General features: G+C 44.8%; 1 long non-coding RNA gene across 2 annotated transcripts in view; it reads left to right on the plus strand.

Moving 5' to 3' along the window:
* The window catches only part of LOC140682248 (uncharacterized), a 33,127-nt gene extending 18,984 nt beyond the window's left edge, over window positions 1–14,143 (plus strand). For both annotated transcript variants that reach the window (XR_012053700.1, XR_012053701.1), the window contains one exon: window positions 12,569–14,143. This is a non-coding gene — a long non-coding RNA (uncharacterized lncRNA). The remainder of the gene's footprint in view (window positions 1–12,568) is intronic.
* The last annotated feature ends 1,105 nt before the right edge of the window (window positions 14,144–15,248 follow it).

Raw genomic sequence — 15,248 nt, forward strand, 5'->3', positions numbered from 1 at the left:
AATGCTGCTTTTTGTTTCATGGTATACCAAAATAAAATAATTGCTAGACTTAGCTAGACTTAGGACTCTGGAAGCAAAACCTGTTCACACACTTTTTTGTTTTATTTTCTTTTTTTTTTTTTTTTTTTTTTCTTTAATGGGACATTCCCTTGATGCCAATTGAAAGTTTAGGGTTTGAGGTTTTTTTTTTTTTCAATCCATACAGAAGACAAATGAAAAAATCAAAAAGGTGTGCTAATCATTATCAGGCATTACAAAAAAAAATGTACTTACACCTATGGTAAGGGAAAACAGAGCCTGAAAATAAGAGTTAATTCAAACCAGAACCTGAGATCCCAACACTGAATGTTTTTGAGGACTTCTGAAATCCAAACATTGGTACTGCAGACTTTTATAACACAAGGTAGAACTATGTGAAATGTCAGAAGTTGAGATTGTTTTTTCCTATTTGACTCTCTGTTCTACAACCCTTTGTCCTTTTTAGTCTAAGTCTTTTTCAGTAGCTACAGTGGCCACTTGGGCAGTTTTTTCTTCCCAAAGGGATGCTACAGGAAAAAAAAAAAAAAAAAAAAAGGCAGGGGGACTGTTCTGTCAGTAGGAAATTTCTCCAGGATATCTATCAGATGGTGACAGTGCTACTCCAGCCAGCAGTCTTCATCATCTGCTGCATCACAGGGGGTTTGCACAGTTTCTATTTCAGAGTATTCCATATAATACCAAAACCACCCCACTATTTTAAATGATGGGAAACCTGCTGTATTTCTGTGGTTTTGAAGCATTGCAGGGACGATTTCTCATTTATTAAATGCTCTTTTGCTTATGATACTATCCTGTGATTTTAAAGATAGCCCCGTGTCATGGTTCAACCCCAACTGACAACTCCTTTTATTTATGTCAGACCTTATCTACATCTTTTCACAGGCTTCAGTTTTAAATGGAGACAAAGCAAAAGGAGGTTATGGCTTATCTTTCTTATGCTGCTGGTTTTTTAGAAGTATAATTTAGGCATGATAAGGGAGGGAACTTCACAGAAAAGTTGTCTCATGGGGACTTCAAAGCTTTTCTAGCACCCTGTGGCATCCTCTTGTGTGGTTTATTTGGGGGTGAAGGTTGGGAAAATGCCTTTGGAGATTTTGTTGTAGTTTGGATGGCGAACAAGAGAATGGATGTTTGACTGCAGGGTGGAAATGAGAAACAAAGAGAGCAGTTCACCTCTCCCCAGCCCTGTGACCCCTTGGAGGCTGTGCAGCTGCTCAAAGGGGACATCACACAGCAGAACTGGCTTTCCTTGGGGTTTGTGCTGGAAGGGAACGTAAAGCAGCCTGTGGAACTTCTGCCTTGCTCCCAACATGGGCACATGCCAAGCTGAGGAGGGCAGAGGTTACCCTGAGAGGGTTTCCCCGCTCCTTTGGAAACAATCCTCCAGCTGCTTTAATTTAGGCTGAACACAGAGCTGGTCCTGTAGAGAGCCAAACATGAGAGGCCACCATGGTGGTCTAGAACAAGGGAGGTGCCTTGATGTAGGGTCTGATACAAGCCTGGAACAAATCATATGAAATCTTTTCAGCCCTTTGAGCCTAATGTGAGGGTATTGAGGGTGAAACCGATGGCATTAAAACCCTTTCTGCTTCCTTAGTTGCAGAGGAGGCTGTTTACAGCAAAGATTATAGACCATGGAAAATCGATTCAGGGGGTGCTGAGCTCAAACCACGCTGCAGTGCTCTGCTGAAATCATCCCAGGGCTAAGTGCTCGTGTTGCCAGTGCTGCACAGACCCAGGGGGACTTTGCCTGTCCAGAGGGAATTGACCAGACAGAGGCATTACAGAGCTGAATTTCCCCAAATTTGCAGAGCTGGTTTGTAGTCACAGCCGTATTTCTGACAGGTATCTTAGTGCTTCCAAGTTACATAATAAACACCAGCGGGTGGGTTCTCTTTTGGTGATGTAGCAGAAAGTGCTTTTCTCCCAGGGACAGCTGTGCTGAAATAAGTGGTTTGTTCCCACATACCCACACAGAAATTCCTGCTCTCCTGTAACTATACTGGCTTCATTTTAAATTGTAGCCCAGGACAAACACTTGGCACTGACAATTGGCCACTGTGAATACAAACATGATGCAAGGACATCTACTCATTTAAAGTTCTGTTTTATGCCTAGTTTACATATACTGGCTGAGAAAGTAAAAGAACACATCCTTCCTAAAATCCATAAGGTAAATTTTCTTTGGAAGGAAAGTCTGAACCTCTTCAGTGAGACTTCAGCAGGATATGCCTGAGCCCTCAGAGTTTAGCACCAAAGCTGCTAATGTTTCCCAGAGAGCCTGATCTGGTTGGAGGGGAAGGTTTTAGAGCTCAGGGATGCTCTGTGGTGACTCTTCTGTACCACAGAGGAGTTCCCAAAACTGTGGAGATTCTGGTGTCCACTAATAATGGTGAATTAGGCAAGCACTTTGACTTTGAGGAAAAGTCATGTCAGTTCTTTGGACATCCACAAGGTTGGATAAGTCTAATTGTTTTTTAGTTCTTACTGCTGTTATTACTGCTGCTTTGCAGAGGTGATGTCAACTGCAGGTCTAGATTTCAACTTCCCCAGTTTGGGTTTTTTTTGTTATTTTTTTTCAGTTGAGAGTTGGGTAGATTGTTCAGCCCATCAACCACAATGGTGGAAGAGTAGAGAACAAAAGTGGGACAAAGTATTTTAGCACTGGAGGTGAAATACTTGATTCCTTGTCTGTGGGATGTTCCAGGATAGCAGAAATCCTGCTGTTTGGCATGAAAGATGGTAGTAATGAAGGTGAGGGTGATAATCTAGATAATCTCCAAGTATTTAGCAGGACTGTGGAAACAGCAGTAGAGCAGGAGGGGATTGGATGGAAACCAGCAAGGAGGGGGGTCTGTGAGACAATTTGATGAATGCACAAAGCTTTGGAAAGCAAGGCAAACAGGGAGCAGTCATTCTTGAGGAAAACCTCATTAGGAGATACTAGGAAGGTGCCTCCTGCTCTGCCAAGGGCACACACAGTTCAGGTGGGGCTAGAATACAGGTGCTTGGTGTGAATCCTGCCCCTGGAGCCTTCCCATTTCCAGGGAATCTGTCCCTGGCTGGGAGGTGCAGCCTTTGACTCAGCTTAATAAAGGGGAGCACTGGGCAGGAGCTGTCCTGAGTGCAAAGTTTAACTTCAGTCACCAGTGGCTTGTAGGTGTAGGAGGTTGCTAGCCTGCTCCTGATTGCAGGATCTGGGCCTTTGCTGGCAGAGGTTCTTCTGAATTGTTGCTCCTGGAATCTGTTATTTCTCAATCTTTCAAACATGCCAGAACTTGGCTGGCAAGAAACTGTTCTCACCAGAGAGAAGCATAAAAAACCTTGATAGAAACCTCTGATCAAACTGATCACTGGATTAGATGGTCTCCCAGGGAACTGATCTAGAATAATCATTGCAGTGAGAGGAAGAGGAACTGTATTTTTATGCTGCAGATCTGCTCCCTGGCAGGACTCTTGAGTAACCAGGTGGGGAGGAGATATTGCCCTCTCAAGTGCATTTTTGATGAGGCAATGAAGAGGGACTGTGAGTCTGTGTTTTTGCTCTTGTCTTCTGAGTAATCACGGTGCTCTTCTGCAACATTTAGAAAATCTAACCTCTGAAATTATTTGTCTGTGAAATATCTGAAGTAACACACCCAGCAGAGAGAAACAAGAGGTTAGAGCACTGACCTGGGTTCTGACTGCAGTTCTAACAGAGATGTTTATGTCCATTTAAGAAGTTTACATACAACTTCCTGTGCCTGATATTTCTATACAATGGGGATAGTTGTATTTCCTTTATTTAAAAATATTGATTGATAATCTTTGGACAGTGTGCTATGTAAGAGTACTGTGCATGCACGTTAGCCTATAAATCTCCTTTGGGATTGGACATAAACTCCTCCTTGCATTTTAGATGGGCCAAAAGCATAAAATCATAGACTGTTGAAATAATAGAAAAATGTGTTGAAGGGACTTTAAAGCCCATCCAGTTCCAATCCCTCTTACCATGGGCAGGGACACCTTCCACTATCCCAGGTTGCTCAGAGCTCCATCCGACCTGGCCTTGGACACTTCCAGGGATCCAGGGGCAGCCACAACTTCTCTGGGCAACCTGTGCCAGGATCTCAGCACCCTCACAGGGAAGAATTTCTTCCTCATATTCAATCTAACCCCACTCTCTCTTAGTTTAAATCCATTTCCCTTGTCCTGTCACTCCAGGCCCTTGTCCAGAGTCCCTCTCCATCTTCCCTGTGGGTTCCCTTCAGGCACTGCAAGGCCACAGTGAGATCACCCCAAAGCCTTCTCCTCTCCAGGCTGAACAATCCCAGTTCCCTCAGCCTTTCCTCCCAGCAGAGCTGCTCCATCCCTCTGATCCCCTTGGTGTCCCTGCTCTGGCCTGGCTCCAGCAGCTCCCTGTCCTTGCTGTGCTGGGATCCCAGGGTTGGATGCAGCCCTGCAGGAGGACTTTTAGTGCTCCTCCACCAAATTAGAGTCAGAAATTCCCAGTCCTTCACACAAGTCCTCCCAGGCCAGGATCCCCTTGGTGTGAAGGGCAGGAAATCAGCCCAGCAGGGGTTAATGCAGTGATGACCTTTTTCCAGCTGGACTCCAGCTGCCTGTCCCAGCTGCCAGCTGCAGAGAAGGGAAAGGGGTGGAGAGAAGAGCTGCTAGTCCAAAGGTAGGAAAGCCTCGTGTCACAGAATTAAAGGTCTCTCATTTTGCCCTGTTCGTTTGCCTTCTGAGAAGTACATTCTACTTCATTTCCCTCCTCGCTCATTAGTGAAGGAAGAATTTCTTAAATTTGGAGGCCATCCTCAGTAATGAAACCAAACAGAGTGCACACTGTGCAGAAGTGCCTGAACAAGAACTAACTTTCACATACTGAAGGCTCACCTGTGCCTGGCATAGCTTGGGATCAGCTCTGATTTCAATCTAAGCTAAAATGGGTGGTCTTTGTGCCTGTTCTCTTACATTCACTTAAATGCAAATTTTTTTTTTCCCTGAGGACAACTGAGAGACTTCCTCCATAAATGTGTATTTTTTTAGATGTGTTTCTGTAGCGGCTGCATAGAGAAGCTTAATTGATTTGTGTAAAGTCTAGGAGTCATAAACTCTAAAAAATATTTCAGAAATGATATCATTATCCATTTTCACTGTCAAACCCTGTTTCCTTAGAGACCAAGAGGGCTGACAGCCTCTCTTTAATGTGACAATCAGTTTTCACATCTCTCCCCAAAGCTCTGAAAGCAGACTCTTACCTTCACTGCAATTATGAGTCAGCTTTTATACCGAGGGTGACTCAAATATGCAACCCTGGCACCTGTTCCCTGCCTGCCAGGGTTTGGGGAGCCTGATGGTGGCACACAGGGCAAAGGTAAACAGGAGTTTCCCAGAAGCTGTTTGCCTTGGGTGATAAAGAACAAAAGCTGCTACTTAAAGGTGCTCAGGACACTGAGCTGGAGGAGCTGGGCATTGTAGAGAGGTCTTGTGTCACTTGCCTGGCAGAGGGAGCGGCCTCAGGGATGGGTGCCAGGGCCTCTCACACTTCCTTTAGCACCTCATTTTGCCTGCCCTGTGCATGTTCAGGGGGGCAAATTAAGTTAGCTAATTGTATTAACACTACTGAGGCACCTCATGGATGAAAAGCACTATTCCAGTGTTTGTTGTTGTTATTATTATTATTATTATTATTATTATTATTATTATTATTATTATTATTATTATTATTATTATTATTATTATTATTATTATAAGAAATCCTCAAGAGAGGAAGCTGCACTGCATCTTGGTCATGTCACTGCAGAAGTGGGAAAGGGGGGCAAACCAGAGCTCCACTTTGACAAGGAGGTACCAGTGTTAAATTTAGGTACGTGACTCTGGTTTTGATTTGTCCTTGCAAATTTTACAACGTGCAGCTGCAAACAACATCCCCAAACCAAGAACTGGTTGCTCAGCTTTCCCGTGTATGTCATTGTCTGAAGTAATTAGTGACTGTCACGTGAAATCTCAGCCAGGATGCCTTTTAGACAGGTATCTGCCTTCAGTGTGGTTGCCATGCGCATATGCCCAAAGAAAATAAGTTCAAGTGTAGGGAAATGCTGCTCACTGAGTATTTGTGCTTGGTCCTGTCAGGTAGAAAAGGTGTTTTACACCTCCTCAGAGACAGCTCTGACACATCAGGCCTGGCAGGGATTGGTATGTCTAAAAAAAAAGGTACAGTTTCGGGAGGTGAGGTTTGAAACCAGGAAGGAGGGCCAAGTTGGGAGAAGTGTGAGATGTGAATCTGAGCAATTCCCACACAAATTCACACAAAGGTGAAACTACAGAGCTGGTGTGGTTCTACCAGCTGTAAATGCTGCCTAAAGGCAGGACTGTGCACTGGGATCCAGTCTGACCATGTGGGTTAAGAGTGGATCTACATCTTATCAGCTTAAGGGGGAAGGAGGAGAGGAGGAGAATTTAAGGATTTCATCACATGATAAATGTTTTTTTTTTTCCTGTCCTCTTTGTCACCTCTGCCTTCATAAATCTTTACAAGATGTTATGGATTTTGGATTGCTTATATTTTGAGCTTATTTTGCTCTTACTTGCTTTTACCTCACTCTGGCTTATGCTAAAGGCAATTTCAAGGTGAGGGTCTGCAGGAGTGGAGGTGTTAAAATGAGGGTACTGGAATGCTGTCACTGTGCCCAGCAGCTCAAAACCCTTCTGCAGGATAGCCAGAAGCTTTGCAGTGATCCACACGGGACTGTTTACATCTCATAATTCAGGAGCCCTGGTGCAAGTGTTTTCTGGTGGCTGGTGTTAATCATGATAGTCAGAGCAGTGCCAGCAGCCCAGAGCCATGGAAGGGATTTTCTGATGGCGGCAGAATTGCGTAGGATCCGTGCGTGTTTGCCAGGGAGCATGAATCACAGTCTATTCCTGATAAGTCCAGTGACAACCGTAGTGCTTCAGTGACAGGAAGGGAAAATTATAGTAGTTTCATTTTTCCTGTGTATTTTGGGTTTACACCTTTGCTAGCAGAAAATAGTCTCAGAAAGAAGCATTGGGTAAGGAAGGCAAGAGCCTCCACACATGCATTAGGAGAGCTTTAAGGGGGTGATCTTTCCTCTCTGTTCAGCACTGCTGAGACACATCTGGAGCACTGGATCCAGTCCTGGGGTCCCCCAGTGTTAGGGAGACATGGAAATATACAGAGTGAATCCAGCAAAGGGACAGTAAGGTGATTAAGGGATTGGTGTCTCAGTCCCACAAAGAGAGGCTGAGAGTGTTGGGCTGATGAGGTTTGGTAGATTTTATCCATGTGTATAAAGAACTGACAATAGGATATAAAGGAGATGGAGCCAGGCTTTTCCCAGGGACATGGCAAGGGCAAATATGGGAGAATCTACCATTTACTGTAAGGGTGATCAGACATTGGAACAAGTTGCCCAAAGAGGTTGTGGAGTCTCTGACCTTGGGGATATTCAAAATCTAGCTGGGCATGGTCCTGAACAGCCTGGTCCTGCCTTGAGCAGAGGGTAGGATAAGTTGATCTCTGGAGGTGCCTGGAGAAACAATTACCTGTAAGACCAGGCAGCCAAACCATGGTGTACTATGCTGGAATATGTGTGGGGTCAATAAACCATTCTCTGTTCAGAGAGGCACTGATGGTGTGAGGAAAAGGCCCGATGAGCTCAGAGTGCTGCTGGTTGTACGTGACCACACAGAGGCTGCGGGGTCGGGTTCATCCCTGGTCGGTCAGCCACAATTTGGGACAGACAAAAGGACCTTCAGCTCACGCATCTGGTGTGGCAAAAAGGGACTGGTGGCAAAGCAGGCAGCCTGGGAGGCTTAAGCTGTTTTAGATCAGGTGTGGGAAAAGCAGACAGGAAGCCTCAGGTTCAGGTTTTGGGAAGGTGAGTGGAGCTGCAGCAGTAGGGACAAGGAGCCAGACTGGACGAGTGGGACAGGTTGCAACAGAGGCAAATTAACATCCAACATCCCAGGAGCAGCTCAGCTGTTGCATCACCTGTCTGTAGGGCACTGTGTTCCAGGGAGCACTCCTGTGGGGTAATACCTCACCCTTTTCCAAAGGCTGGGACGATGGCTCCACACCACCCAAGTTAATTCACAGTGAGAAGGAGCAGGTTTAGCAAGACTCTAAGTCCAGAATGGGCATTACTTATAGACCTCCTTTTGCCAAAGTTTTGCATTGTTCCAGAGGTAGTTCACCAGAAAATTGGAAGCTTCAAGAAGTAAAACAATGTCACTATCATGTTAAATTTCATGTCTTTGTTGAGAAATTGGTTAGTAACAAGAGAACAATAGAAACAATGCCTTTCATTTTTGCCTAAACAGGGGACAGAAAGGACAGAAATCTAAGGTTATCTACTCTCTTCAAGGACACATCCAGACAGAAAAAGCCCCTTGCTCTTTATCCTTTTCCAGCTGAGAAACTTCCTGATAAATACATCCAGACATTCAGGGCTAGAGTACATCCTATATCTTCAGATTGTGTCCAGAGAGTAAAAAAATCTCAGTCTGGGAAGATATTCCAGCTTTTGTATTTCTCCTCACATTTATTTATGCCCACCATATTTGCCTCCAGTTTTTATTTAAGGCAGGCAGTGGGATTGAATTCTTCCCTTTCCACCCTTTCCCTCCCCTCCCAATATTGATCTGTGAGTAATTTCATCGTTTCCCATTGATTCTCCAGGCTCGGTCACCTTCTGGGCTTGATCCCTGCTAGGCTGGTAACCCATGAAGGTTTGAGCTGTATTTCTCAGCAGCGTGCTGACCTCATTGTGAGGTGTGTCCTCCCTTAGAGTTCAGATGTGTGAGCTGATGGGTACACATAGTGTACACTCAGATCTGGGACCATGCAGTGAGCTCCTGAGAGCAGCAGGAGACCTCCCAGGGCAGTAGGCCCTGTCTGGGTGACAGAGGGCATGGGGTGACATGAAGGCATGTTCTATTGGAGAGAGACTTCTCCAAACAAACAATTGGTGTTTGTGCCATGTGGGTGGGCTGCTCGGCCCTTTCAAAGGCTTTCCAGAGCACAGAAGTGTTTCCAAAGCAGTGCTGTGGCTTTGCCTGGAAGCAAGGAGGGGACAGAAAGTTTTTCATGTTGGGGAGACCCCCATTAGCTAATTAACAAGGACGATGAGCTCCAGCTCGTTGCCTTGACCACACCTTTGCCCTCTGGATAAAACCTAGGGAACACAAGGGGACACAAGGCAGCTCATTGAGCTGCACCGTGCTACGTGGAAAACTGCCTCTGAAGTCATTCTTCCTTATGCTAAAATTTTTTCAACTTACTGAGAGAAATTAATTCTTCCCTATACACATCAACAAATAACTCGATCCCACCCACGAATATGCAAACAAATGCATAAGTTACGCCAAGTATTTCTCCCTCTCGCTGCCAAGTAAGAAAGGGAGATTGTTACTGCGACTTCTGTTTCCAAATACTTGGGAGGTGCTCCAGTTCTGCAGCGAGGGGGGACTATATAATACCTAGGCTGGAGCTGAAAGAGCTCCAGCAGCAGCTCAAAGACTGGCTGAAATAGCTGAGTGGTGAGATTCTCCCCCTAAATGATGTTAGCAGAAAGCACACATCCACCTCCTCCAGCACAGCTACCTTGCTAATTGCAAACAGGCTGCAAACATCCCAGCTGCTGCCCCATGGCTTTGTGGGGTGTGAAGCTGAGCCCAGCATGGGCCAAACCTTGCCCAGCACCCCCCTCCTTGCTCTGGTCTATTTTGGGCTGTGGCGAGGTGCTGGGACCGAGGCGCTGGAAGAAAAGGCCGGTTGTTCAGCAGGGGAGGTGCGCCCGGTGACAGGGCTGGAGGAAGGATGTGTGCTTGGAAGATGTGCAGAAACCATCAGCAGGGTGTGTGCAGCCCAGAGGGGAGGACCCTGCCACTGGAGGAAGGAGCAGGGCTGGAGGGACAGAGACTAAGGTAGTAATTGGGACTACAGAAGTCACTGCTGGATGTAAAACATCTGAAAAGAAACTCAAAGACCTCCTTTGGGCTGAGAATTGCTTTTAAATGTTGATTTGGTCACCTCAGAATAAGTAGATTGTTCAGAATACAGGACCTCTGGTGAGAGTAAAATCTGCCAAAGTGATCTTTCTGATCCCTCTAAACTTTGCAGGTCTGGGATCAATTTGGCTCCAGAGTATTTAAAGTCATAACTTCTCTAAAATGGATAGGGGTTGTTCCATTGCAGGGGGTGCATTAGGTTTGGCCCAGACAGTGTCCTAAAGAGTTTCCTGGTCTGAGCTGGGAGCAGGTGGATGAATCATCTTTATACCAAATCTGGATTTCTCTTAGTGTCAACAAAACAGCAGCTGCTCTTTTAGGACACCCCTTTGCCATACAGGGCCAGCACAAAGAGGTAAACCCTGGCAGCCAGAGCTGCATTTGGCCCACAGTGTTAAAGGGAGCCTAAATCACAGAAGGGAGACTGTGCAGCAAAAAAAAAAAAAAAAAAAACCAAAATAAAACCACCACACCAGAGGGTGTGAGTGAAAGGCCAGAAATGAACCTTCCTGTTTGCTCTGTGTGCTCCACACCTTCCATGCCCCCCAGCTTAGCTGTGCCACTGGCTCAGCCTGGAACCACTAACTCAAATCCTGGCAGGATTGACTCAGCCCCTCTGTAATTTTGAGGCTGAAGGAAACTGTGAAACTAAAGATTCTGTGGCGAGGTGTTTGCCCCAGAACGCGTGGCCAAAACTGTCCTGATGCTTTTTGTACGTGGCATGCTGAGTTGACTGGTCTGCTCTCATCGGGTCTTCATTCCTTCCAGTGTATTAATTACCTTAATTACTGCCTCAGTATTGCTGAATTAGTCACGTGTTTTAAGGGAGGGAGTGTATTGTATATTTACCATCCACATCTTCAGTGGCTGCTGGTTGATGTAGTGCTGTTGCCATTCCTGGAATTACAATGAGCTGCACAAGCTGAAGATCTGCTCATTAAACCCAGCCATTAAAATTCACAGTAGTCCCTTGATTTCAGCTTTTTTTATGGGTTATTAGTTGAGATGGACTATTTACTCTTGGATATGAAAAAAGCCTGTGGGCAGTTTTTAAAAGGATCCATCTGAAATGGCTTTTATTATCTGTCAGGCTGGAAGAGTGTTGGATGGGAATTTTGTTTCTTTTCTTTAAGGGAAAATAAAACAAACATGGGTGTCAAAATGTGACCCAACCCATGCTTTTTAAAACTCTCCCTTTAACTCTCTAGACTTAAAAACAACTTTTTATGGTTTTCTTTTTTAAAAATGAAATATTGCTAAAAATATTCTCCTGACCTGAAAGTTTTGACTGCCAATATTCAAGGATTCAAATAAGCTTTTATAGCCAAGTTACAAATCTATGAAAAATAGATTTATCATCTAAGGAGAAATTAACTTGAACTAAGCCAAGATCCACACGATGCCTTTATGTTTCACGATGAAATTTCTGTTGTTCTTCCTTTCCCCTCCCAACTCTTGTAAAGGCTTGATATATGGACAATTGCTTTTTAAAATATATCATAACTTAGGTTCTTAAAAGATAAAGCTCTCAACATAAAACCAACTCAAAGGACCTTATCATTCAGTTCTTTCTCTAAAGGTCTTCCATGCTCTAAATGAAATTATGAGAAGTAATTTAAGATGTTGCCAAATACAGTGATGAGTAAGTGGACTCCTGAGCAGTCACAGCAGCAGCAGTATTTAACTTGCTGCTCAGGAGTCCCTATAGTTTCTGCAAATACAATTCCAGCCCTGTGGGACAGAGATTTCACTCTTTAGGTCTGTGTGTGGGAACACCTGCATCTTTTGACACTCTCCTTGGAGAAGGTGTCTGGGGGGTCTCACAGCCTGAATCCCCTTGGATTGCAGTGGTTTCCCAGTACAAAAAGCTCTCCTCAGAGTGTCCCAACCTAACTCACGTTCAATTCTGAATTCAAAAGTCGTTCACAAGCAGGTTTGTGGCTCACACAGCTCTGGGGGAGGCCCTGAACCCCTCAAGGCTCCCCAGGGGCTGCAGTAGCCAGATTTGTCAGCACTGCTGCCAAACCCTCTGAGTGCAAAGAGGCTCCACCAGCAGCAAGCACAGAGCTTTGAGCTGAGCCCTTGCCTTCCTCACAGCAAGTGTGAGGATGAGGAAGGCGAAGGTGATTGATAGGGTCACCCCTGTTATACCCCAAGTGTAACTGGGAATGCCTGGGGAGAAGTACATCCATGGTAAATCGACTCTCTCAGAGCCCCAGATATCCCAGCTCCCACCCAGCTTATCTCAGAGCCCTCCTGCACCTCCCAGCCACCACTACTTCTGTTCTGCTTGCCTGACACAAGGTTTGTCCCTGCTCTGCCCCTCCAGAGCCTTTCAGCCCTCCAGCTCCTCACTTCCCACTCCCTTCTGCTGGGACTGTCTTTCCTCCAAGGTCCCTTTTCCCTGCAGCACACTCCACTCCTTCCTCAGCCCAAACCCCTTCCTCTGACCCTGCTCCAGCAGCTCCAGGCTCTCACTAACCATGCATTGCCCCTGTCCTGGCGCCTCCAGCTCTGCCTGATGAAATGCTGCTGCCTTACACCTTGGCTCTCCTTGCGTGCTACCTGCTCCTGTCACCCCACTGCTGCCAGCCTTAGCCTGCAGTGCCAAAAAAATGGTAAGTTTTTGTTTTTTCATTTTCTCTATCGCGGTGGCTGAAGTTTAAAGCTGTTCGTATGTTAAGTATTTCTATAGCAACATCTTATCAACATGATCTTTTCTTAAAAAGAGCTGTTTTATCTGTGGTATTCCAGTAAAAACTGTAAAATACCACTCACTGAAGGCATTTCAGAGTGCTTCTGAAAAAGGGAAATCGGGGAAGTTCTCATTTTATATAGCTGGCTAGAGTTGCTTGCAGTTGGTAGCATAAAAGAGATAATAGAAACAATTTTTAATGTAAAACTACCCAAGGTTTCAGTAGGCAATTCCAGAGGGTAATTAGGGTGAGAATAACCATTCCTACATTGGAAGAATACAAGCTCTTACAAGCTATTTCAAACTACTTTTCCATGTAGATATGTCCATGTGGCTTTAGCATAGGCTCATTTGGAACTGGATCAATTCAAACCACCAAAAAAAAAAAAAAAAAAAAAAAAAGGCAGAATAAGAGTATCCAGATGGGCAGTTCAAGCACAATAAGTCCACAGACACCCTGGCAAGTGTCACAACAGCTTCCCCAAAGAGCAATGCGGAATTCCTGCGAGCTGCAGCCAGGCAGTGACACTTGGAGGGCTCCCCTGATGGAGAGGTGGCTGCTGTCAGTTGTAGCTGAAAGAGCTCCAGGCAACGGAAGAGGAAATGACTCAGGCTAAGAGAGGAAAATCATCCCATGGCCCTGTTTGTTAAAGGAGGTGGAGGAAAACTCTCTGTAACATCATCAGCCCCGTGCAAAATATTTTCAAGGTATCACATTGCTGGTATGAATGACATATCAGTAGATCAGAGGATTCTGTGCTTAGAATATAGATAGACAACAGCTGATTCCACCCCCCCCCCCCAGCCCCCTCTCCCTTTTCCTCTTTTCCCACTCACTCTTTTCCTTCTCTGTAAACTTTGGTGGTTCAGATAAACTGAAACGTGGATCTTCCCTCACCCCCCATTAGATACAAAAGGAAATATCTGTAAGCAAGATGTTATAAAGCCAAGGCTTAGCCATATGCATCCTTCCTTTACAGTATTCCTGTACAGTTCAACCTTCAGATTATACATTCTCAGTGCCAGTAGGATGTGAAACTTGAAAATGAAAGTATAAACAGTTTAATTGTTATTTATTCATAGCCTGATTTGTAAATGCACAATGGTGGCATAACTGCTTACATTAGCCTGAGACAATAAGCCACCAGAAGAAATGCCTTTAAATGAACAAAAATAGGTTTGTACATAATTTATAGAAATTCCTTTACACAAAGACATTTCAGAGGCATCAGTGTGTGCCACGCACTGAGCAATTTTTCTCCCTCACTTTTGTGGCTGTGTCAGAAGTAGGGCACAGTTTGGCAAAGGCTTGGTACGTTTACATTGTAAAAACTTTATAAAATACAGCAATATGGAACATGCAGCATGATTTTTTTTCCTACTGAAACTAAGCAGGAGAGCTGGGTAGGCAGAGTGCATTTATTTGATGAAGTTTGGGTAAGGTTTTGAGGCTGAGATTACTCCTGCTAGGCTAGGAAAAACTAGGAACAGGCTGGGAAGTAGGATTTGGGTAAAAGGTACAGTGATCTTTCTGTAGGAGCCAGCCTCCTCCATAAGGGACCAAAGGGCAATTAGGGAGTAAGCATTCACAAATAAAAGCTAAATCCAAGCTAAAAAACCCTGTGTCTGGAACTTCTCATGGATAGGAACACTTCACACTGGGTTCAGTCAATATTTTGAGGGAGAGCACTCACCTTCCTTCAACATCGTTTAAAACTTGTCCCCTGTTCATGGGACTTTGTGACTCTGGCTTCTTTCCTCGAGTTCCTGAGCTACTTTTTTGCCACACAATAGAATGTATTGAAAATTCTCTGTGCCCTTCACACTGGTTTTTATCATGAGTTTAGCAGCGAAGGAGTATGCTTTGGAAAAGAGTGTTTGAAAAAGACAATAGCATCTCTTAAGGGCTGAGGAGGGAGTTTTGATGTGGCTTCAATAAATGCCGCACAAAATATTTCAAAAATTTGTGAGAACTAGTTCTTGAAATACTGCAAGAGAAAAGATGCATTCTTACCCTGCCCCCACACTGCTAAAACTGTGCTTTGCTAGGTTTAACCTTTGTAGCTCATGCCTGCAGTGTAGGATTTGAGTACCTCAGCTTACACTAAACCCCAGAAAATTCAAATAGTGAAATTCCTTCTCCTCCTCATAGAACAACTTGTTTGGATGAAAATACACATTGTTCTTCTCCATAAAAACACCTTTTTTCTAAAATGTAATCTTCTTTTTCTGCTTAAGATAGATCCTCCCTTACTCCCTGTTTCTGTCACAGTACAACTGTTATTGCACCAACCCATTCCAGGAGAGTGGCAGCAATTAAACACAGTGGGCACTGATTTCATCGCCAGGAGAAATGTGGGTTCATTTTTCAGTACAGTCAGGGATGAAGTGCACCCTCAGCAAATTGCAGATGACACCAAGCTGAGTGGTTTGTTACCACACCTGAAGGATGGGATGGCATCCAGAGGGACCTGGACAAGCTCGAGCAGTGAACCAT

Source organism: Taeniopygia guttata, chromosome 1A, assembly GCF_048771995.1.
Source record: "Taeniopygia guttata chromosome 1A, bTaeGut7.mat, whole genome shotgun sequence".
Lineage (NCBI taxonomy): Eukaryota > Metazoa > Chordata > Aves > Passeriformes > Estrildidae > Taeniopygia > Taeniopygia guttata.